The following is a 25,002-nucleotide window of genomic DNA, read 5'->3' as shown; positions in this document are numbered from 1 at the left end:
TAGACACTTTTAATCCCCGTGACCCCAAAAAATTCAGCAGGCTAATGCTAGCTTGCCTCACGGCATCCTCATCTTTCCCTGCTATTAGCAGATCATCCACATATTGAATCATTGTTGTACCCGGTATCCTATTATATTCTTGTAAAATTTGCTCCAAGGCTTGCCCGAACAAGTTTGGGGATTCTGTAAAACCCTGAGGCAAAACTGTCCACCTCAGCTGTTGTTTTCTATGTGTGTCTGGGTCCTCCCATTCGAAAGCAAAATAGTCCCTAGATTTCTCATCCAGAGGGCATGCCCAAAATGCATCTTTCAGATCGATCACACTATACCATCGATCGTCCGGATGTAGGTGGCTCAACAGGGTGTGCGGGTTTGCCACCACAGGGAACCTGGCAACAGTTCTTTTATTAATTTCCCTTAAATCATGTACTAGTCTGTATTTACCATCTTTCTTTTTTACTGGTAAGATAGGAGTGTTAAAAGGAGACATACAAGGCTCCAACAGCCCTTGCTGCAATAATCTTTGGATCTCGGGTTTCAGCCCCCTCCTTCCTTCTTCTGAAAGAGGGTATTGTTTTATCCTAATCGGTATTTCTGGTTTTTTTACAGTTACTTTGAAAGGTCTTATATTCAATTTCCCTACGCTTTTTGAGGTATACCAGACTTCAGGATTAATATTCGCTTCGTCTTCTACTCGAAGCGGGCACAACTTAATTTCTAACCTTTTACCTATCACTTCTAACCCTATTCCTAACTCTATTATTAAATCCCTACCTAACAGATTATATTCGGCCTCCGGTACTAGGAGCAAAGATCCCTTACCCTCTTTAGAATCAGATTCAATAGTTACTTCCTTTATAACAGGGACCCCAAAGGGCTCCCCCTTTGCTCCGATCACCTGCACTTTTTCTGTAGAGGCCCTACATCCAGTGGGTAAGGTTTGAACTGTTGATCTTTCAGCCCCTGTATCTACGAGGAATTCCACCTCCTCGCGCTGGGGACCCACTTTTAGTTTTATCAAGGGCTCATTTTTATTTCGGATCCCCAGCAAATAGAGCCCCTGACACCCCTATTCAGTTTTGAACATCTTCTCATCTTCCTTCTTCTGTCTGCACTCTCTTTTCATGTGACCCTTTTTGTTGCAATAGTAACAGGTCACATTTCTCTGTCCTTGGCCATTCTTTTTCTCCTTTCTGAATTTCCCATGCATGAGGCCAAACCTCCGATTTAACCCAATTCCTCTCTGTCCCTCCCGTACCGCTGCCACCATCATACGCACTTGCTTCCGTTCCTTTTCATTTTCTCTACGAACATACACCTTCTGTGCTTCCCTCAGGAGTTCATCTAACCCTATGTCCTGCCAACCTTCTATCTTCTCTATTTTTTTTCTAATATCTATCCATGATTTTGCTACAAACTGAGCTTTGAGTAATGCCTCCCCGACCGGGGTTCCAGGATCCAGACCACTATATAACTGCAAGTTCTTTCGCAGTCTTTCTAACCATTCTGTCGGGGTTTCATCCTTTTTTTGTTGTTCATTGAAAGCTTTATTTATGTTCTGTCCCCTAGGGACAGATTCTCGTATTCCCTGAATTATGATTGTTCTTAAGTCTTGCATATGCCCTCGGTATAGGGTCTTGGTTGTTCCAATTGGGCTGCTGCATTGGCCACTTTACGTCTGCAGCCGGCCCCTGCTGGTGCTGCTGATCCCAAATTCGCATACCGGCACGCCTAATCATTCCTCTTTCCTCTAATGTAAAGAGAATTCCCAGGATGGACTGTAATTCCTCCCAGGTATATATATTGGGACCCAGGAATTGATCTACTCGTTCTGCTACCCCCAGTGGGTCCTCCAACAGGCTTCCCATTTCTTTTTTTAAAATCTCTAACATCCCCGGAGTTAAGGGGGACTGCTACATATCCCATCCCCGGCTGGGGTCCTCCCATTGCTATTTCTCGCAACAGATACAATCCTCCTTCTAGATCAATCTTTTGATTTCTTGCCCTACTTCTAGTTATTGGCCCTTGTATCTCATGATCCGACTCTGATTCCTCTGATTCGTCTGATATTATTGGCTCGCAAAGTCCGTTAGGGACAGGGGCCGTTGGTGCAGGCGGTGGTACATAGGGTGGGGGTGGGGGTGGGATTTCTAAGTCTCTCCTCTTCTTATTCTTCTTATTCCGCCCTCCTTTTTCTTTTAGAGGGTATAAATGCGTCCTCAAATCTGAATCTATCCAGAGGTGCGCATACTCGCTTTCCTCCAAGTTAGAGGGCTCTTTGGAGTTTACATAAATATTTAAGGCTTGACATACCCAATCCTCAAAAGAACCAAACAGGGGCCAGAAAACACTGTCCCCTTTTATGGGCTTATTGCCCCACACTTCAATACTATAATAAATCATTTTAACCTTGTTCTTTCCCCGCCTAGAAGGGGAATCATTCCAATGTTTAATCATTAACCCTAACGGGCTATCAGAGGGAATGGAGGGTATCCCTATACCACTGGATTCCCTTCCCATGGGGCCAGAAGGCTTACTTTTCTTCTGCCCCATCTTCCGGAACACCTTCACACACTCACACACAACGCTTCCCCCTTTTCGTGGCCCAGTCCCTCGCGGGATGTGGGAACCGCACTACCAAGGGGTCCACACTCACTTCGTCCGCAATTGGACGTCTCGTATGTCGTGTTCCAGGATTCCCAACCCCAACCGAATGGATCACCGGCCTATACTTAATCCTGAGTCTTCATTCGGTCTTCGTGCACAAAGATTGCTTGGGGTTACCGGTTTTATTTGCTTGTGCCTAATTTTAGGGTTCGTCGGTGAAGGGCTCGAGTGAGGCTTTCCGTTCCAGGGGCCGCCGAAATCGGCGGGGCGCCTCCCCCGAAAGGGTCCTCAGTCAATTTGCCTTCATCCTAGTCACGGCACCAAATTTGTTATAAGCGAGACCACGCAATTTTCTGGTCTATCGAAGATAGTTTATTAATTAAGTAAGCAGGCACAAGCAAAACAGCGCTGGGCGGCTGGGGAGTCTCCGCTCCACCACGGCACGCAACTTTCCCTTTTCAGTGTCGCTGTTTTATAGCATCCAAGTTCGGCTTGTCAGCATCCAAGTTCGGCTTGTCAGCATCCAAGTTTCGGCTTGTCAGGACTTGTTGAATCTTCTGAAGCTGTGCAGTTCGTTCTGTGTTCAAGGGTAGCAAAAGCAAAAGCAGCAAACAGTATTTCACAGAGTCTTTTTTACCAAGGACGTTTATCCAACACCCCCCCCCCACTATCTACTCGCTTAGTCTTTCCCTTAACAAGGTCGTAAATTGCAAAACCTTATCTTCTCAGCAGATTCTCTTAATTCCTTTTACAGACAATGAACAAACACCCGCTAATTTATCACAGTCGGTCACAGGCTCTGTTCTTGAGACACCTCTTCAAGGCAATTGGTTAATGAAACTGTAACTCAGGTGCAGCTTTGTTTACACCAGAAACTCCCATTTATAGCCTCATCCTACAAGGATTCCCCTGACCCTCAAGCAGTGAATTCAGATGTCGCGCTGCAAGCTGTTGTGTCCCTGAGTTCCCCTTACCACAGGGAGAAGCTGCAATGCTGGCCTCTGCCTTTTGAGAGAGGAGACAGCTTTAAGTAGAAGTTAGAGCTGAAGCCCGCGTTGCCTGAGGTAAACGTGATGCCAGACCCTGCCCTGATGTCAGAAGATTGTTGTGCATTGACCTTCACAGAGCCAGGCCATCCCTGGTGGTCTCAGGCACGAAGCCAGGGCACTGCAGGTATTTGCAGCCTTCCTTGGGAATTTTGCCCAAAATAAATACAGCGGCACTCACCCGCATAGGCATGGTGACAGTGACCTGCATTAAGCTCTTTGCCCTCTTGCTGATCACTTTTGGCTGTTTAGCAGCAAATGAGCCATTAGTCCTCAGCAGTGGTGGTTACTCATCAGCTAATGATCTGAACTGGGGCCGGGGTGAAGGAAGGAGTTCAAGGTCAAAGCAGTTGGATGCTTTCGAAAGCAGGTGGACTCATTAGGCACAGAGAAGTCCTATTCTTGGGGCCGATCGTAGCCTTGGAGCTTGGCCAGTCTGCATCGCCGCGGTCACCAGGCTGGTCTGCACCATGCTATGAAGTCACCTGTGCTCTGTGCGCTGTTTACTGCCTAAATATCCTTGTATGTATGGTCTGAGCTGCACAAAAAGGAGAAACAAAGATCACTGGTTGCGGTTTTTCTCTGCTCCTTGAGTGTGTGTACCCTGTAATTATCTTCCCAGTTATTGAATCGGTTCGAGTGGTCAGAGTCCCGTGGTTCCTCAGTCCCGGCACAGTCATCCAGGTGTCGATCTGACTTGGAAAATGTTGTTAGCACTTTCCCCTGGGAGAGAATCCCATAAAATCTGACACGAGGTCAGGGTGGACACAACCTCAGCCTAAAAGGACGGTTCCCATTTGCGTGCCTGTGTCACAGGTGGTGGGGACCCTGCCCCAGTAAACCCGTGCTGGTGCCCGCAGAAGGAAAAGACGAGCTGCTTGTATATTGAGTCAGCTGGGAGCTGCTTGGGGACCTCGGGAAGAGGAGTCCAGCTGACCTGTGATAACAGGTGTCTCCTAGCATTTCCGTCAGTTTTCTCATGGAAAATTTACCAAGTGGGAATGCACTGCGTTTGCTTTGCCCTTGTCAAACATGGCCAATTCAGAGATTGCGCACAATAAACGGCCATTTTCTCACTTCAAGTGACTCCCAGATGACTGCATGCCTGTAAGGCCTGACAGAAAAATCCCATTGTCCTTGCAGCTTTCAGTAGTTGGTGAGAAGCCCTTGAGCCCAGCAGAAACTCAGGTGGCCGTGGCGGTGTCCCTCTCTCTCCTTACCCCGGAGCAGACCTGGGTCACCACTCACCGGCTGTCCTAAGGGGGTTTCAGACCACGTTAACACACGATGGCTGCCTGTTGCAAGTCTCACACCTCAAGGTTGCACTAAAAAGACTCAGGACCCCAAAAGCACCTCGAGCTGCTCTCCTTCATCAGCCTGCACACCCCCAGCCAGCCACTTTGTCCCTCATGAGTCACCGGCAGCTTGTTAGCGGCTGTCAGGGTGTCTCATTATCTAATCTGCTACGTGTTGGCCACAGTCATATTCACCTAACACCCTGCATGGAGGTGTCGGCTCCTTCCTCAGAAATGCAGGCCACTGTCTCCATTGCTTGCAAGTGCAAACTGATGGCAACAAGCTGCTTTGGTGCTGGGGTTTTGGCTTTTCCAAATGATGTTTTTCCTAGGCTAAGAGGGACAGGGGCCTTGTACTGATGGCCAAGGCACCAGACACAGACAGCTGATCACCCCAAAGGGCCGAAACCATAATGCTGAGCTGCCTGTGGGATCTGGGACAGGTGAAGCAGGCAGCGCTGCTTGGACAGGATTTGTTTCTGGACTCTCCATCTTCCAGCTGTCACGGGAGATGTGTTACAGTGGGCGGGTGGGTTGGGTTTGCACCTCCATGGCACGGTGTTGCTCAGTGACTTTGTGATCCAGCCCCGGCACCGAGCACAAGGGAAGGGTGAAGAGCAGAGAAACAGCCGAGTGGCCATGGAGAGCCGGCAGTAGGAGAGCAGGAGCATGCCTGGCTCAGTGCTCCTGGCAGGAGATATCTCCAGGGCAGGCCCTTCTTCACCAGAAGCTCAAACCTGGATCTGATGAAGGTTTTTGTGGTTTTCTTTCTGTAGCTTCTTAGGAAATGGTCACAGGCGCAAAGGGAGCATCGCCAGAGATTTGAAACGAAATCAAGGGTACCGGTGAGTACGCACGTGGGCGTGCTGAGCTGGTGGCACTGTGGGGGCAGATGGTTGATCCGAGGAAGCAGGACACGAGTTGAGGAGCACAAGGTGGTGGTCCTGATTCCCTTCTGACATCTCAGGGTCTGAGCCTGCCCTTCCCTTAATGGTCACTACAATGGGAGATGAGACCCGCACTGTTTGTGGTGTTGATGGATCAGCACAAATCAGACTTAGCAAGAACATGATTCTGTTCCATTATAAATGACAGAAGTGCTAATTGCTGCTTTGTAAAGCTGTACAAGATATGCTCATAAATGTGTGTGTGTCCTCCGTGCTGCGGTGCTGGAAGAGGCAGGCAGCAGGTTTGTTCACAGCTGCACAGAAGTGCGATGAGCAACAATATTTGTTAATGCTTTGAGTGCTTTTGGCTTTTGTTGTGTTTGGCCCCGATGCAGACCCAGTCACGGGGCTGGGATCTGGGTGACATTTCAAGGTCCTCTCCAGACCTATTTTCTGCAGCTGTCGCACAGGAGGTTGTGGCTTGGGCACTTGCCTCATGGTCTCAAATAGAAAGAAAGGAGTGTCCTTTTTTTTATCATCTGAGGTGGTTCAGACATGTCAGAGCCAGATTCTGGGCTGGTGTTGCTGAACCAAGTTATCTTGCATTGCAGCAGGTGGGAGGCTGGTCTCTTTACACCAGCCTCCACTGAGTGACCGCCTGGTTTGTGTTGGCTGAGCTCTTGGCGGAGCTGAGCTGTGAGTCCCTGTGGTTCCCCATCATGGAGCAAATCCTTGCGTCCTGCACTGGGCTCAGTGCTGCCCACACATTATAGATGCTTGGTGCTGAGTTATCCTTGTGTGTCTGTGCTGTACCCTGGATAATGAGGATGTGCAGGAATGTTGGTAGCGGTGCGTGGGTCATAGGGAGATGCTGACTTTAAGATCCTTATGGTATAGGTATGAGCTTAGAGGAGAAGGTGGTGTAGACAGAGATGAGAATGGGCTTTGGGAAGGACTCTTCTTTATATGTTTAACAATGTAGAGGCCCTTTATGGGGGCATTTTTAGCCCATGTTATATCTGACTTAGCTTAGACATCTGCACCAGGGGTGGTGAGAGCCCCTCTCCTCCCTGCACCCCTCCCAGCAGAAGAGCCTGAGAGCGATGCTTTGTTCCCAGGGAGTACCCTTGTTAGTGTTGGGGAGAATCGAATGGATGTTTTACTAATGTCTCTTAGGTGATGGGACATACAGTATAATTAAGCATAATTAAGCATTGATACTTACATTATCAATTAATCTATGTACACTGGAAACTTAGGGAGTACACTGAACATTTAAAGGAATCGTTGAAGGGGAACCCTGGGAGGGAACAGGTACAACCTGACCTTGGATAAGGGCCTGGAAATGCTGAAATGAGTTGAAGCAGAACCAAGGAGCGGAGGGAGCATGCGTCGAGTGAGAAAGGTGAAAAGTTTAGCGGAAAGGAAGACTCCTTACTTCATCTGGACGACCACCTGGACGACCACCAGAGTGCGCCACGCATGTGCAAAGGGGAGGGGAGCTAATTAGAATGGAATGCGAGGCTGATGTTGCAACCTGTAATGAATATGTATACCTTACGTAATGTTGGATGTATAAATAATGGCTGGGAAGTAACGGGACTTGAAGCCAGATTTGGGCACCTGCCCCGGCTTCCAGCGCTGAATAAAGCACCTTCATATAATCACTTGGTGGTTATGTGGTTGCTACGCTAACACCCTCGTCTCCAAACAGCCTCTAATCAGGGCCCAAAGCAGAGGCCAAACTCCTCCATCTCTCCCACACCTCCCACTCTCTCCTTGTTGCCTCTCTGCAATCAGCTAGAAAGTCATAGAATCACAGAATCGTCTAGGTTGGAAGAGAACTCCAAGATCACCTAGTCCAACCTCTGACCTAACACTAACAAGTCCTCCACTAAACCATATCACTAAGCTCTACATCTAAACGTCTCTTAAAGACCTCCAGGGATGGTGACTCAACCACTTCCCTGGGCAGCCCATTCCAATGCCTAACAACCCTTTCAGTAAAGAAGTTATTCCTAATATCCAACCTAAACCTCCCCTGGCACAACTTTAGCCCATTCCCCCTCGTCCTGTCACCAGGCACGTGGGAGAATAGACCAACCCTCACCTCGCTACAGCCTCCTTTAAGGTAACTGTAGAGAGCGATAAGGTCGCCCCTGAGCCTCCTCTTCTCCAGGCTGAACAACCCCAGCTCCCTCAGCCGCTCCTCGTAAGACTTGTTCTCCAGACCCCTCACCAGCCTCATCGCCCTGCTCTGGGCACGCTCGAGCACCTCGATGTCCTTCTTGTAGCGAAGGACCCAAAACTGAACACAGTACTCGAGGTGCGGCCTCACCAGAGCCGAGTACAGGGGGACAATCACTTCCCTAGACCTGCTGGCCACGCTGCTTCTTATACAAGCCAGGATGTTGTTGGCCTTCTTGGCCACCTGAGCACACTGCTGGCTCATATTCAGCCGACTATCAACCAATACTCCCAGGTCCTTCTCTGCCAGGCAGCTTTCCAGCCACTCATCTCCCAGCCTGTAGCTCTGCTTGGGGTTGTTGTGCCCCAGGTGCAGGACCCGGCACGTGGCCTTGTTGAACTTCATACAGTTGGCCTCAGCCCATCGGTCCAGCCTATCCAGATCCTCCTGCAGAGCCTTCCTACCCTCGAGCAGATCGACACACGCACCTAACTTGGTGTCGTCTGCAAACTTACTGAGGGTGCACTCGATCCCCTCATCCAGATCATTGATAAAGATATTAAAGAGGACTGGCCCCAGTACTGAGCCCTGGGGGACTCCACTAGTGACCGGCCTCCAACTGGATTTGACTCCATTCACCACAACTCTTTGGGCCCGGCCACCCAGCCAGTTTTTAACCCAACGAAGCGTACACCAGTCCAAGCTAAGAGCAGCCAGTTTCTTGAGGAGAATGTTGTGGGAAACGGTGTCAAAAGCCTTACTGAAATCAAGGTAGACCACATCCACAGCCTTTCCCTCATCCACTAAGCGTGTCACTTGGTCATAGAAGGAGATCGGGTTCGTCAAGCAGGACCTGCCTTTCATAAACCCATGCTGACTGGGCCTGATTGCCTGGTTGCCCTGCAAGTGCCGCCTGATGACCCTCAAGATAATCTGCTCCATGGGCTTCCCTGGCACTGAGGTCAAACTAACAGGCCTATAGTTCCCCGGGTCTACCCTCTGGCCCTTCTTGTAGATGGGCGTCACATTTGCTAGCCGCCAGTCGACTGGGACCTCCCCTGATAGCCAGGACTTCCGATAAATGATGGAAAGCGTCTTGGCCAGCTCCTCCACCAGTTCTCTCAGTACCCTCAGGTGGATCCCATCCGGCCCCATCGACTTGCGTACATCCAAGTGCTGTAGCAGGTCGCCAACCATTTCCTCGTGGATAGTGAGGGCCACATCCTGCTCCCCATCCCCTTCCACCAGCTCAGGGTACTGGGTATCCAGAGAACAACTGGTCTTGCTGCTAAAGACTGAGGCAAAGAAGGCATTAAGCACCTCAGCTTTTTCCTCATCCCTTGTAACTAAGTTTCCCCCCGCATCCAGTAAAGGATGGAGATTCTCCTTAGTCCTCCTTTTCGTGTTAATGTATTTGTAAAAACATTTTTTGTTATCTTTAACGGCAGTAGCCAGATTGAGCTCCAGATGAGCTTTGGCCCTTCTAATTTTGTCCCTGCACAGCCTCGCAACATCCTTATAGTCCTTATAGAGTGGCCTGCCTTCTTTTCCAAAGATTATAAACCCTCTTTTTTCTCCTAAACTCGAGCCACAACTCTCTGTTCATCCAGGCCAGTCTTCTTCCGCGCCGGCTTGTCTTTGGGCACGTGGGGACAGACCGCTCCTGAGCCAGATTTCCTTCTTGAGGAGTGCCCAGCCTTCCTGGACTCCTCTGCCCTTCAGAACCACCTCCCAAGGGACTCTGCCAACCAGTGTCCTGAACAGCTCAAAGTCAGCCCTCCGGAAGTCCAAGACAGCGGTTTTACTGGTCCCCTTCCTGGCTTCGCCAAGAATAGAGAATTCTACCATTTCGTGGTCACTCTGCCCAAGACAGCTCCCGACCACCACATCTCTCACCAGTCCGTCACTGTTTGTGAACAGAAGGTCTAGCGGGGCACCTCCCCTGGTAGGCTCTCTAACCAGCTGCGTCAGGAAGCTATCTTCCACGCTCTCCAGAAACCTCCTAGACTGCTTCCTCTGGGCTGCGTTGTGCTTCCAGGATATGTCTGGGAAGTTGAAGTCCCCCACGAGAACAAGCACTGACGATTTTGCTACTTCTGCCAGCTGCCTGTAGAATTCCTCATCCGTCTCCTCATCCTGGTTTGGTGGTCTATAACAGACCCCCCACCAGGATGCTTGCCTTGTTGGCCTTCCCACTGATCCTAACCCATAGGGACTCAACCTTATCAGTCCCAGCCTCAAGATCCACAACATCAAAACACTCTCTAATATAGAGAGCCACACCACCACCCCTTCTGTGCTGCCTGTCCCTTCTGAAGAGCCTATAGCCAGACATTGCAGCACTCCAGTCATGGGAGTGGTCCCAGCATGTTTCCGTGATGGCAACCAAGTCATAGTCTGCCTGCTGCACGATGGCTTGCAGTTCCTCTTGTTTGTTACCCATGCTGCGTTCATTAGTGTAGATGCACTTCAGTCGGGCCATTGCCTTCTCCCCCAGCCTTGCCATTGTTCCCCCTGGCACAGCTCCAACAAGCCTTATTTCAGCCCCATCCCCCTTCTTACCTAGTTTAAAGCCCTCTCAATGAGCCCTGCCAGCTCCTGGGCTAGGATCTGTTTTCCCCTTAGAGATAGGGACCCGTCTGCGGCCATCAGGCCGGGTGTCGAGTAAAGCGCCCCATAGTCAAAAAAAACCAAAATTTCTGTGTTGGCACCAGCCTCTGAGCCACCTGTTTATCAGGTGGGCTTTCCGTGTCCTCTCGGTACCCCTCCCTGCCACTGTAGGGATAGACGAAAACACCACCTGTACTCCCGCTCCATCCACTAACCGTCCCAGTCCCCTGAAGTCCCATTTGATAGCCTTCAGGCTTCTCTCTTCAATATCATCACTGCCAGCCTGGACTATCAAAAGCGGACAGTAGTCAGAGGGGTGAACCATGTTGGGAAGCTTTCTGGCAACATCCCTGACCCTGGCCCCAGGGAGGCAGCAGACTTCCCTATGGGTAGGGTCAGGCCGACAAATAGGGCCCTCTGTCCCCCTGAGAAGGGAGTCGCCTACAACGATCACCCTTCTATCTCTCTTGGTGGAGGCAGTCTTGAGGCGTGGAGTCAACTTCCTCGCCCTAGGCATCCTCCTGGGTAGACTTTCTACCTCATCTTCACCCACCGGTCTCTCAAGCTCCAGGGCCTCAAATCTGTTGTGTAAGGGCACCTGGGAAGGTGGGGGCTGGTAAGGGGGGGGGGGGGTGTCGCCTGCGAGGTTGAGCAGGGACCTGTCTCCATTCCTCCTCAACTCCTAGGTCCCCTCCCTCTGCCCAACAGGGCAGGGGGTCCACCCCCATTTGGGGTGTCTCACCCTGGTACCTCTCCTTCAGGCCCTGCAGGGAGTCGCTCCACCAGTCTGTCTCCCGGTCACACTCCCTGACAGCCCTCAACCTCTCCACCTCCTCCTTGAGCTCTGCCACCAGGCGGACCAGGTCATCCACCTGCTCGCACCTCACACACACAGTCTCTCTGCCTCCCTCAGATGGCAGCAACAGGCTCAGACACTCCCTGCATCCAGAGACCTGAACTGCCGCATTTTTGAGCAGGCAGTCAGTCTGGGTGGTTACAGACTTTCTAGAGAGAGCACTCTGCCTGGTGTAGACCACTGCAGCCTAGCTAGCGGTCGACAGCCGTTAGAAGAGTTGTTCGCATGGGCAGGGGGGTACGCTCTACCCTGCTTGCGTGCCCTGCCGCGCCCCGCCCTTCTGACGCGCCCCGCCCTTCTGACGCGCCCCGCCCTGTTTGCCCGCCCTGATCGCCGCGCACCTGGTCGCTCGTGCTCCCTAGGGGCTGCTTTTGAAGGGCCGGGGAGGGGGCGCTGCTGGCTCCGCCTATGCCTCGTCAGCCTCCCTCACGAGGGCTGCCGGGTCCTGGCGGCTCCCTCGAGTGGCCTCGATGCCGGAAAAAAAGCCCTGCCTGTCCCGATCCCCAAAATACCTCAGCTCGTTTTCCCAGGAGCAACAACCCGCTCGCCTGTAAACAAGGGAGCCCAGAAGGCCATCGGCCGTGCCTGAACCATGCCCCCGGGTGACTTGCAGAAAACAGACTCCACAATCAGTAAGATTGTAAAGTAGGTATGTTTATTCAGCGCTGGGCAGCACGGGGGGTAGTCCCGCCAAAGTCGTGCGCGCCTGACGCGGCAACTTGCCTTGGTTATATGCAGTAAAGAGTTACATATGCATGAAGTTTCACAATACGCCTATATATATTCATAACCTGTCCCCGCTTCCTATTAAAATTAGTTCCAAGGAGTCATTTCCATAAACTCCTCCCATCTGCGCTTGAGCAGCGTCTCTTGGTGGTGGTCATCGGGGGTCATGGGGATGAAGATTGATGACTCTTCCTCGTCACTGCTAGTTGACTTCTTGTCTTTGCACAGACTCAGTTGCTCCTTGGCTCTTGTCCATCCGCAGGACCAGTTTCTACCAGTTTCTTAAGACAGGCTCACACTCTTATTAAGAGACTGACCTTGGTAAGGGGCTCAAGGCTTCTTGCTTCAGTTAATTTGCACAATGCACCATAGTTAGCAAAGACACTAAGTAGCATCCTAGTTTAATGCCATCAGCACTCTATCTCTACTTGATAAGATTCTCCTAACTCCCTCTCTCAGTCCCCCCTTTTCTAAAAAGTTAGTAAATTCTTTTACTATTTCTAGGTTCAATATAGTGTTTCTCTATCACTCTTTCAAAATATCTGTTAGACTCCAGTTTCCGTCTGAGTTGTTTTTTTCCACTTGCTGTAGGAGTTTCCTGTACTCTTAAAACACCATAAGGTACATCAGATCACTACACATAGAACCATGAACAAAACCACGACCACGATTATTGTGATAAACAACTGTTTTAGCCAGGTTAGGTTTGGCAACCAGGAAGTTAATTTTTATACCAAGTCTATAAATCCCCAGGATGTATCGTCCTGAGCTCCCGCATGCAAAATTTTATTCTTTTCCCAAATCTTCTCCAGGTCAGTCTCAATCTGTTTTTGTTGACATATACACAGCAAGTTTGGTTTATGACTGTACACAATCCTCCCTCCTTGGCTAAAAGTATATCTAATCCCATCCTATTCTGAAGTACTACTTTGTGTAGGGAGGAAATTTCTTCCTGTAATGCCGAAAGAGCATCAGCTGTGGCTGAGATATTTACGACAGCTTTTTCTAATTCACTTATTCCCAGAGATGGAATCAACCACCTTACAAAACTGTGGAATCCCGTGGGTCTCATCACAAAGGGGTTATTTGAATATACCCCCTCGAGGGCTAAGATAGCCCCCGATACAATGACCCTTCCAATTTAAGGGTAAGCTTTTTCTAGCATGATCATCTCCGCATAGCCAATAGAATCCTTTTTGTAGCTTGCAGATTTGTGTGAGAAAATTGAGGCCGTGAGATCCTGAGTTCGTTGACACCTACACCATAATCTCTAATTTTAGTAAGCCGACATATTCTGCCATACTACAGTTGTCAGGTTCCTGGGCTAAATAACTAAGTGGACCTGTACCTATGCATGAGGTTTTATCGTTTAAGCATCTGGTGTATATGTTAACATTTTTGTGTGGGAGTAGTTCAAATCTCTCCCCTAGATGTTCACGATCATCCTTGCCAAATGGACATGTTCCATTTCTTGGGTGCGCAAAGGTCAATGTCCAATTCATACTGGGTATGCCCTGTTATAAATTACTCTTTAGCCAGAAAGAATTTATAGTAAGTCGATTAGTTTATTGAGTAAGCGATCAGCAAGCAAAACAGCGCTGGGCGGCAGGGGAGTCCATGCTCCTCCAAACGGCGCGCACCCTCCCCCTTTCGCAGTCCCCTTTTATCATCAGGTTCTTCTGGGGTTACGTGGCCCCTTTCTAGTACTGCGGCTGCGTCGATTGTTGCTAGGGGGTCGTCTCTGTCCCTCTGGTGGTCGCGCGGATGAAGGCAGTAGTCTTCCTCTGCTTAGTTTGCAGCGTTTCTCCTCCTTATTTGGTCATGTTAGTTTTTCTTAAGATAGGGCAGTGGGTTATCGGGTTGGCAATTGTACTGTTTACACAAAGTTCTCTCAACCGTATATCCGAGACATCAACAGGCAGGATGTCTCAAGGTTTTTACCGCCGCTTGAGCAACTCCTTTTGTTCCCTTCTTAATATAGCCATGAAAAATAATGAACAAACATTTCTTATACATCACATGCCCCATACGGGGAATTCTAGGTTGCCTCTAGGCAGCACTGTGCACACCCAACAGTCAGAAAGGTTGAAACTATCACTCACTGCCTGGGTGAGTTTCACACAGGTATTGCGCACCCACTGTTCAGTTTCCTTGACCAATGATACCATTAAGACTGTGAGAAATGTAACCTTCCAGGTTGCACCTGAGTAACCTTCCATGGGGTCTTGGGTGCCTTTTTCACTCTGTTGTGATAGATCCAGGCATTCTGCTCCTTGATTCTTGTCGCTGTGACCTGGAACAGTCCTTCCCGCTGTGGTTTCAAGGTCTTCTCTGCAAGAGACTTTACATACACATAATCTCCAGGTTGTATATTGTGCACTGGTCCATCTAACCCTTTACCCCGAGTCCCACTCACATGCTGTCCAATTTCATCGAGCTGTTTACCTAAGGCCACCATATAGGAGGTCATAATTTCATCCCCAGCTTGCATGGATATCCCTCTTTGTATTCCATAGGGTCGTCCATATAAGATTTCAAAGGGGCTTAACCCTTCCTTTGCCCTTGGTATACGCAAAAGGGCTAAAGGAAGAGACTGAGGCCAGACCAAATTTGCATCTTGTCCCAGTTTCACAATTTGCTGTTTGATTAAGTGGTTCATTTTTTCTACTTGGCCACTCGACTGAGGGCGATATGAAGTTGCCAGTCTGTACCCAAATGGCAGCTAATTTCTTGTACCACTCTTGAGATAAAGTGTGGTCCCCTGTCAGAGGATATAGTTGCTGGAACTCCAAAACATGGTATTATTTCTTGTATTTTAATTACTTCCCGAGCCTTGGCTATTCTAGTCAGGAATGCTTCTGGCCATCCTGAAAAGGTGTCAGTTAATACCGATAAATACTGATACCCCCCTTTTCTTGGGAGTTCAAAAAAAAATAATTTGCCACTGTTTGGAGTTTGATTACTGTTATACCTGTCTAACAATGGTATACAAATTAGGCCCTATCCATTTTCTATTTAAAAACTCTTATACTACTTCAGCTCCCCAGCATGCTTTATTATGTTCTACAATTACCATTCAATTTAATATGGTATCACAATTCTCCCATCATTTATTTACGTTAAACCTGCAGGTAACATTTTCCATTTACATCTTAGAATATTCTACTTCATTTTCTAAAGCTTTTGTTAATGCCTGATTTTCTGTTCTTGGTACTAGTGCCAAAATTTGACTCTCAGATGCCCGTTCTGCCACCCCTTTGGCTCCTGCATCAGCCAATCTATTTCCCTCTTCAATATCAGTATCCCCTAGTTGATGTCCTTTAATGTCAACTTTAGTAGGCAGGTATACTGCTTGGAGTAATTTCAGTATCTCTTCTGCATGTTTAATTGAGGAAGATAAAAGCCCTCTCTCTCCTTCCAAATTGCCCTGTGTGCATGCACCACACCAAAGGCATATTTCAAATCTGTCCAAATGTTTGCCAGCTCAAAAGCTCCTATCAAGGCGATGATATCCACCTTTTGGGCTGATGTTTGTTACCGCATATCCTGTGAGGCAAAGTCCCTGGCGGACGAAGCTGCTGCCATCTATATACCAATCCTCCGCATCTTCTAGGGGTGTATCCTTTAGGTCTGGTCAGCTGGAGTATACGGTGTCCATGGTCTTGATGCAATCATGAATGGGTAATCTGGAAACTCTGTTACTAAGGAAAGAGGCTGGGTTCACAGTATTAGTGCCGAAAAAAATTAGTAAACTAATAGTCCATTATACACATTCCTTTTCTTCTTCATATTGCAACAATGTTCCCTTTTCCCGAAGGGGACTTTCAAGCTTCAAGATCACAGGCTAGTTGTTTCCCGAATATGGTGGGGCTATTCTTGAACCCCTGTGGTAACACCGTCCAAGTAAGCTGAGTTTTACGTCCTCTATTAGGATTTTTCCATTCAAAGGCAAAGAGTTTCTGGCTTTCAGTTGCCACGGGCAGGCAGAAAAAGGCATCTTTTAAATCTAGTACCATGAACCAAACTTGACTGTTTTTCTCAGTTTGTAATTCCAATCATTTTTCCCAATTTAAATTTCAAGCATTGCAAAAAAAACCCGCCTTCTCCTGTTGGCCAGTTGCTCCTATTACATTTACAGACTAATTAACACAGAGAAAGAAGCTCCCGTAACCAACAAAAAAATTCAAGCCTCTGTCTTCGTTTCCTAGCTTTATTTCAACCAGTGGACCTGCTAGGGGAGATGCCCCAGGTCCCTGTCATTCCTGACTGTTGTAAGTTTGTCCTGCAGCCTAAGACAATTTCTTTCTGATATCAGGGGCCGATTGCCCTGGAAAGAGGCTAGCCAATTGCCTCTGTTTGTTTTCTGAAGACAGGTCCAAATTTTTGTCTGTTTGTTTTAGTTTTTTTCTCTTCATTGTATTTCAAAGTTGGTCCAAAAATTCAAAAAATTCCATAGGGGTTTCTTTTGGACCTTGTTGGGACATATTCTCAATTCCCAGTTTAACCAGATTTTGGTATTTCCGGGGTGATTAGGGTCTCAGTGGGGGGGGGGTCGGTTAGGGGAATGCAATCGTTGACAGTTCCCTGAGCGGTCCCATTGGCAATCTGAGCTCACACATGAACTCAGGTTGTTTTAAGAGTTAGCTGCTTTTCTGTTTCCATGACAACTCTCTCGGACCCATCACGGTCCCTCTGCCCCAGAGGGCTCACGCCCGCGATTTAGAGATCTCAGCCTCGGGTTGAGGCGGAACTATTAACATTCCTACATCCTCTTTCCCTGCTCATTCAACTTCAAACAGCTCTGTCAAATACTACATGCCACACAACCTTTAACACCTTCAACAACCCTTTTAACACTTCCTTTATCTTTCTCCAGCCTGTACTTTTCTAATGCCAACACCAAAGGCTCAGTCAGGGGCCAACTTAATTCCATACCTTTTCCCTCCAAGATGCTGAAACAACATATCAGTATACAACATTTCATCCTATTTTCCTTCTCTCCTCAAAAACAACATTAATTGCAAGATAGTGTTACAGTCGATTGATCCATAAAGTGGCCATTTAGCTTATATAGTGGCCACCATTGATTGCAATACTTAGTGAAAGTCCTCTTGCTTTCTGTGCCCCCAGTTCTAACAATATCCTTCCAATATGCCAATATGCACCCAAGGAAGCTTTCTTTTGGACGTCTTTGTTTTGGATATTACCCATTTCCTTGATTTCCCATTCCCTTTTATTTATTTATAAAAGTTACTGTCCCTTGTTTCAATTTCCACGCAAACCTTTTTATTGCAGGTTTTTACTATCTTTTCCTAATCTTCTTCCCAAATGTCCCAATTCTCTGGGATTAAACTCTTCTTTCCACATACAAACTTTACTATTTCAGATTATTAATGAGTCCCGTTCCAATCATAAATGCACCGGGCTTCGGAAAAACACTTGAAGCACTCAGCCTTCTGTCTTCTAGACAAACAATAACACCTTTTCCACAAAATTTACATTTCAACAAGACCGAATTTCAAGCCAAATGCTAATTTTTCTCATGCACTTTGTTAGTAAGCCCACACAAAACAAGGAATCGCTCCTGTGTATCCATCAAGACAGGGGTTTAAAAGGTATTGAGGCCTAAATAAATTCGCTCTCCCCCTTCTTACCAAATTCCCAGGGCTCAGGCCCGAACCACCAAAGAAGTGACTCTCCGTTCTACCACTTTGATAATCAGTCAGCCCCCCTCCCCTCATACTTGGGAAACTGACCAAACAGCACCGCGAATATACCCAAACTTCTAAACTGTTACTTAGATAATGCTCCCACCTTCCTCCTTGTCAGACTCAAAACATTTAAGAACGAAATAGGATTACAAGATGCACCGCTGGGCCTGTATATTGGGCACCACCAATCAACACTTGGATAAAAGCACTTCTTTTCGGTCTGTCATGCACTTCGTTCGTCTCCGGCCACTCCCCTCACGGAGAATACGGAACCGCGGATCGGAATTCCGCACTCGCTTCGCAGCGATGCTGCGTCTCACTCACACAGCAAAATCAAGCAATCACACAAAGAGGCCCCTTGCACTTCTCGCTCATACCACAAGAATATATCACTTAAAACAATAACCAAACTTGTTTGTATCATCTCCGGCCATGTTCCTCGTGGAGTAATTCACTTCACAACAATACTTTGTCTCAAACACGTACACAAATGCTTTCAACATGAGATACCCAGACATCCACAAATAAGACATACAATTATCAACACTCCAATTAATATCCCTCCAGCAGCTGCAAATATTACCCAGATAACCTTGTCACAATTTTGAGAGGCCCACTTACCCTTCTCCTGCTTCTTATACAGTCATTAGCAGGTCCGTCCTGGCTCCCAAAACTGGGATGCAGCGGTAACCTCGGATTTGCTCGATCTACTCCCAAGATCGCTAGCGGCTGCTCTATCAGTCAGCAAATCCCCTTGATTCTGTCGGTCAGCAAATACCCCTTGACCACTCCATCGGTCACCAAATCTCCCGTGACCGCGCTATCGGTCAGCTTGTAGGGTACCCTCCTCCCACATGGGGACTATGCTGCACACCAGATGTCTCTGCACGATTTACCAGCTTGCCCCGGCCACGCGTACGACTTATAGGCCCTTCCTGTACTGTAAAACATACCATTTGTCCGCAGCTTCAGGAGGTCCTTGTCTGCTCCCACGGTGAGCGGCTGAGAGTGGAGGCTCCTCCAAGGAAAATACTCAGGGTGCACCTAGGGGCATCCGCTCCACAGTCGATCCTGCAGCCGAGCAAAGCATCTCCTGCCTGGCTCGCCAAACTGACTTGCGGAAAACGGACTCCACAATCAGTAAGATTGTAAAGTAGGTATGTTTATTCAGCGCTGGGCAGCACGGGGGGTAGTCCCGCCAAAGTCGTGCGCGCCTGACGTGGCAACTTGCCTTGGTTATATGCAGTAAAGAGTTACATATGCATGAAGTTTCACAATACGCCTATACATATTCATAACCTGTCCCCACTTCGTATTAAAATTAGTTCCAAGGAGTCATTTCCATAAACTCCTCCCATCTGCGCTTGAGCAGTGTCTCTTGGTGGTGGTCGCTGGGGGTCGTGGGGATGAAGATTGATGACTCTTCCTCGTCACTGCCAGTTGACTTCTTGTCTTTGCACAGACTCAGTTGCTCCTTGGCTCTTGTCCATCCGCAGGACCAGTTTCTACCAGTTTCTTAAGACAGGCTCACACTCTTATTAAGAGACTGACCTTGGTAAGGGGCCCAAGGCTTCTTGCTTCAGTTAATTTGCACAATGCACCATAGTTAGCAAAGACACTAAGTAGCATCCTAGTCTAATGCCGTCAGCACTCTATCTCTACTTGATAAGATTCTCCTAACTCCCTCTCTCACAGGGGTGCACACATGGCTGGGGAGCCACATGTGCCCAGCTGCTCTCCAAATCCAGCTGCATCTCCTCCCCATGCACCCCAGCCCCTCCATGTCTGGTAAGGATGGTGGTTCTGTGGGAGATGGGGGGCAGCACAGATCTGAGGCACCAGTGCATGATTGTGGGGGTATTTGGTAATGCTCACCTGGGGTGCGGCTAATCCTGATTTACACCAGCTGGGGTTTGGTCCCTTTAGCTGCAAGAAGCAGATCTCTTACAATCCTGGAGTGATTCAGCTTATTAAACATTAGTTTTCACTGTGCTTAGCATTAAATAATTGGCTCCTCAGCATATTTGACTTGGATGGTGTCTGGTAATTCTGTGAGCTATCCATCAGGCTCCACTCTCATCTCTATGCTCCTGCACAGGCTTCCTTGTGTTGGGAAACTCTGCCTGGGGTTTACAAATAGATTTTGTTTCTCCTGCAGTTCTGGTCTCTTTTCTTTCTCTCTCTCCCTCAAAGGAGCAGTTTTGGTCTCCCTACAATTTGTGCAGATGCTCCAGTTGGCTGTGACAGCATCTTTCTGCTGACTTGGGAGCAATCAGTCCTATCCCTGTCCTGGCTCTGCTTCTGGCAGAGTCCCCATGAGAAGCAGAACCTCTCATTTCCCAGAAAGGAATAGAATCATTATCTTGACTGAACCTTGAATGAATCTTTTCCAACCTGCAAACTGATAAACCATCAAATTGTTGGAGTTTCCTTATCGGCTCGTAGAATTTGTAGGAGGCAAAATAATGACCTGTCAGCTTGCCTCCAGCAGGCCAGTTCAGTAGCGCTGCGCCAGTCACACACAGGACAAAGCCCTGGGCTGTCTTGATGGTATTTTAATAAGGATACTTAAGAGGGCTCCTGAAAAGCCTCCTAACCAGATGGGTAATGTGAGAGCTGAGACTTTCTCATAACCCCTTGTTATTTTTGGTACCTTTAGGCTACTGCAGTTGAGGCTGTGGGCTTCTGCAGACTTTGAAGCAGCTGTGTCTCTTGCAGGTTTAAGAGCTGCTAACTGGAGAGTCATCAGCTGGCTGGACTTTCTGCAGGGTGCTTTTTTTTTTATTTTCCAATTTGCTGCAGGACCAACCCCTCTGTTACAAACAACTCCCTGCATAGCCTGAATGATCCTTTTCTGAGTCATTCTAGAGACTTCTTTTGCTCCTAGGGTATAAAACGTGCAAGGAAAATTCAAACATACAGGAACGCACAAGGCTTCAACCCATTTAGGAGCTCTTTCGTCCTTACATTGAATTTTACCCCTGGATTCCAATATTGCCCTTTAAAAAATCTTTTCTAGCTCAACCTGTCAGTATTGCTTTTACATTGATAAAAGCAGATTAATATCCTATAATAGCAGCCTGGTACTTAGAAACAGGTCAGTGCAATTGTCTAAAGGACAAAAAACATTTCATTTTGTAGTGGAAAGTATTTGCTTTTGTATGGATGAATTTCAGTTAGCATCCCTGTCCTGGGTCCAGTATGTTATTGGACAGAGGCAGTCACTAAACCAGCGAGCTTGCAGTGTAAACAGGAAAAAGAAGACTGGTTGTAGAAAGAGAGCTATTACTTCTGCTTCACACATGGAGGAGACCGATGCAGGAAAGTGCAAGGTGACCCACCAAAGGCCACGTACCTAAACCTGCTGCAGAGGCAGGGAGATGGTTATCTGAGATATTTGCAGTACCTTCAATGCTGCAAATTTTATTTCTGCTTCCTGAAAGCCAGGGGATGTGCCAGCGCTCCCTTGAAACTATAAGACAAAAGCTTGCTGATTTCTGCCACTGTGCCCTAATGTCATTCCTTTCCCTCTTTTGCAGATGCACATAATGACATTCATGGTCACACACACAGAATACTTTCATAAGGAAAATGAATCTGGCTGCAACTGGTTCTCGCCTCCTGCTGTGGTTACCTCCAGACCCCGGCTCGCCTAGGGTGAAATGAAAAGGGGAGCTAATGTAGTAGGGTCGTTTCTCACTGTTGAATTGGTCAGCCATCTATGGAGCCAATTTCTGTAGCTTTCAGTGCCATGGAAGACCCCTGGGTAATATTTGCCTGAATAGGGTCATAAGTGTTTAAGCTGCATTGCTAGGAATGGCTGTTTTATCCTATGCATCTGAGATTTCAGCCCATCAGACATGAAGCAGGTCAAGACTCTTATGCCATTGTGTGCATTATAGTGAACAGAACAGAATACGCTTGATAAAAGAGAGGACTTAAAAGAAATGCTTCTTTAGACCTGAAACTTTCAAGTCACACAATGCATCAAAGACCCCTCGTACAGACTTTGAAAGGGGTGAAAGGCATTACCTAATATTTGGAGGAAATGAATAATAAAGCATCCCAAGTGCCTGGAAACTAATTTAGGAGTGCATATTACACTGTATTGCCTCTGCTGGATTCGCACCCCAGAAGAGTTGCTAACAAAAGATTTAAAAAAAATTGCATTAGGAGACCAACTTTTCTGCCTTGAAATACCCCCTTTTTGTACTGTTTCCTGGTAAGAGTTACTTATGAAAAGATGAAATGCAGACCGTGCTGCAAATACCAGGTCTCAAATGAAGCTTGAGAGCCCAGAAGGTTTCCCACCATTCCCCTCCACACTGCAGCCTTTTGTTCCCTAGCGCTGAAAGCAATGCTTGCGATGCGCTGGAGCAGTGTGCTGGCAGGGTGCTGAGGCATGCATCCGCACGAGGGGCCGAGGCACTACCTGCTTGTGCAGTTCAGTCTTAGGAAAAAAAAAAAAAACAACTGTCTGTGTGGCTTTTGCTTTTGTTCCAGCAAAAATGCCATTGTCCATTGAGCAGAATCTAGTTCGCTCTGTTGAGAACCGTGCGGCAGGATCTGGGAGCCTGGCATGGTGCTGAAGGTACCAACGGCATTTCTGCTGTCCCATGGATGCAGAAGATGCTGTTTTGAGCCTGAAACACTTCTTATGGTCACTTGGTTTCTCAGAGAAAGAATCATGCCCAGAAATGCACTGGTTCCTCATGCAGGGGTCTGTGCAGCCAGGAAGGCTCTCATGGGACTCGAGAGCTGCAGACTTTGGGTAAGGCCAAATTTTGTCTTGTATTGGGAGACTTAGGGCCAGGGCTAAGAGTGGCAGGGGAGAAATCCATCCTGTTGTGACCAGCAGGATTAGGCTGACCTGGGATGTCTCTGGGACATCTCAGCGACAGTGCAGGACGGGGGGCTCGATGGGGTGCAGCTTTTGCTCCTCCACATAACCTGCTCCTCCAAAGCAACGTTTTCCCTGATGAACTGGGGGAATTGACTGTGAAAGGTGTCAAGGAAAGAGAAGCTGAGATCTGGGCAGGGCTCGAGAGATAATCATCTCACCATCAGCAAAACCGCCTGCAACCCACAGCCGTGGCCAGAGCAGGGAGGGCTGGCATCCCTGCCGTGCCTGCGCCAGCCCCCACTGCCCTCGCTTGTCACATCACACTTTATTTTTACCATCTGTGGAGACAGTTAAATTTTAGTACTCTTATCTGCTTCTCCCCCAGGTCACATTTAATTGAGGCCAGGAGGCAGTCAGAAGCGCTCAGGCAATATTGGGGGGGGACGGTGCAGGTGGGCAGCGACATCTTGGAGGGATTAAAGCCTCAGGGAGTTTGGCTTCGTGTCCAAGTGAATGAAACCTGGCCTCTCCCCCGCCTCCATCCCCTTAAACTCCTGGTGCTGGGGTGGGAGGGCGGCAGGGGTGGGGGGTGTCTTGGAGTTAGAAGCTCATCAAATGCTGCAGGGCTGGGGGAGGGAGAGCGTTTAAGAAAATGGTGTTTGCCCTCTCCAGCACCCAGCCCAGCAGTCCCGTGTAACACTGGGGCTGATTATTTAGCATGCCTCCACTGCATCCTTAATGCTCAGTTGCTGGCTCTAAACGCTGATGCTCTGAGGCACAAAGCCCAGTTGGGAGATGAGGCTCAAGGAGAGGTGTATGAAGGATGACACACCATCTTCCAGCCTTTCCACTGCGATTTCCCCACCACCAGAGCACCAGGAGCTCATCTACTGCCTGCAGGTGAGCCGTGCTGGGAATGCCTGGCCCCTCTTTGGCACCACTTGGGAGCAGCAGCCAGAACCGAGGGTCCTATCCCCTCGATTTGGCAGCACTGCAAGGGGAGGTTCATGCCCTGCCTTAACTTCAGCTCCCGGGGACTTCTTAGTCTTGTGCTTGGGTTTTACGCTCCGTATTCCTTCTCTTCTAATTCTTATTGCTTCACTTTAATTTTTGGTACCGCACTAGAGGCAGCTCGGTGGGCAGAGGCAGCTCTGCCAGCACTAACTGTCACCTTGTGGCTTGACCTACATTTAGGAGGGGGGCAGAGAGGATTCGGACTCTGGCTCGCAGCCCTTGGCGTGGTGCTGCATGCGAGTGGCGTGGCTGGGCTTGCTGCTTGCCTGTGCCCACGTGGCTGTGTCTGGCCTGAACGGCTTGGTGACCCCCTGCACCACCTCTGAAAGCTGACTTTGGGCAAGGGGTTGCCCTGAAACATGGGCACCGGGAGATGGAGCTTCGTCAGGGTCTCCTGATGTGGCGAGGCTGCACAAAGCTGGAGGCTGATGGGCTGGTGGGTCTTCCCAGGCCTGCACAGCAGCTGGGTGTTGCAGGACATGGTCTTTGCCTCTGCAGGACATCTCATGCAAGGGTTCCTCTGGTCTGTGTCGGGGTTCCTAGGACATCTCTAAGGCAGGTAAGCAAGCAGAGATTGCTGCTGGATGGCTCTGGTTTCTTCCTCCCAGAAGATCAGGTGATGTTTACTTATCTTCTGTGCATGTCACCTGTGCTGTTGTCCTGTTCCTGGCTTGCTACCCATCGTGGAGAGCATGCAAATCTCCTCCTATATCACCCTGTTATAAAAAGTTTCTTTTGGAAGCTTTCGCATCTTAAATGCATGGGGGGTCATCCGCCCTCTGCTGAGCTGCAGCTCTAAAGCCCAGACCCCATAGGTCTGCCAGTGGCTCTTGTGTCAGAATGGCTCTAGATAAGATGTTCTTGCAAGAGGAAGCAAAGGGAAGGAGATTTATTTAGGCAGCTGGGAAGCTGGCACTTTCCAAGCGGTATGGTCTTGGGGTGACATCTGCTAATGAGACACTTGGACTGGACCTGTTGGCACATCCATGTGAAGGGACACGCGCCCTGGGCATCTCCCGGGGCACGCTCCGTGCCAGCTGATAGCCTGTGTCATTTAGGAGAGGTTACACTACTCGCTGCCTGCTGCTTAGGGACAGATCCAGACCCCAGCAGAGGCAGGGGAGCTTTTCCACTGACTGCAGCTGGCTCAGTCCTTGAGAAAGATGTGACAGAACCTCCATGTAACAGTTTATTCCTGGTGACAAGTGCACCTTTCCCA

At 48.6% G+C, this 25,002-nt stretch overlaps 1 protein-coding gene across 5 annotated transcripts in view; it reads left to right on the top strand.

The window, feature by feature from the left end:
- The window catches only part of ZBTB7C (zinc finger and BTB domain containing 7C), a 216,874-nt gene that overhangs the window by 126,534 nt on the left and 65,338 nt on the right, over positions 1-25,002 (top strand). For 3 of the 5 annotated variants that reach the window (XM_080572137.1, XM_080572139.1, XM_080572138.1), the window contains exon 3: positions 5,733-5,793. The exons of the other annotated variants lie outside the window; for them this stretch is intronic. The gene's annotated coding sequence lies outside the window, so the exon portion shown is untranslated. The remainder of the gene's footprint in view (positions 1-5,732; positions 5,794-25,002) is intronic. 5 annotated transcript variants of the gene reach the window in all.

Source organism: Anser brachyrhynchus (genome assembly GCF_964034855.1).
Source record: "Anser brachyrhynchus genome assembly, chromosome: W".
Taxonomy (NCBI): Eukaryota; Metazoa; Chordata; class Aves; order Anseriformes; family Anatidae; genus Anser; species Anser brachyrhynchus.
Note: the sequence above shows the minus strand (reverse complement) of the source record. Positions and strands in the feature narration are given on the sequence as shown.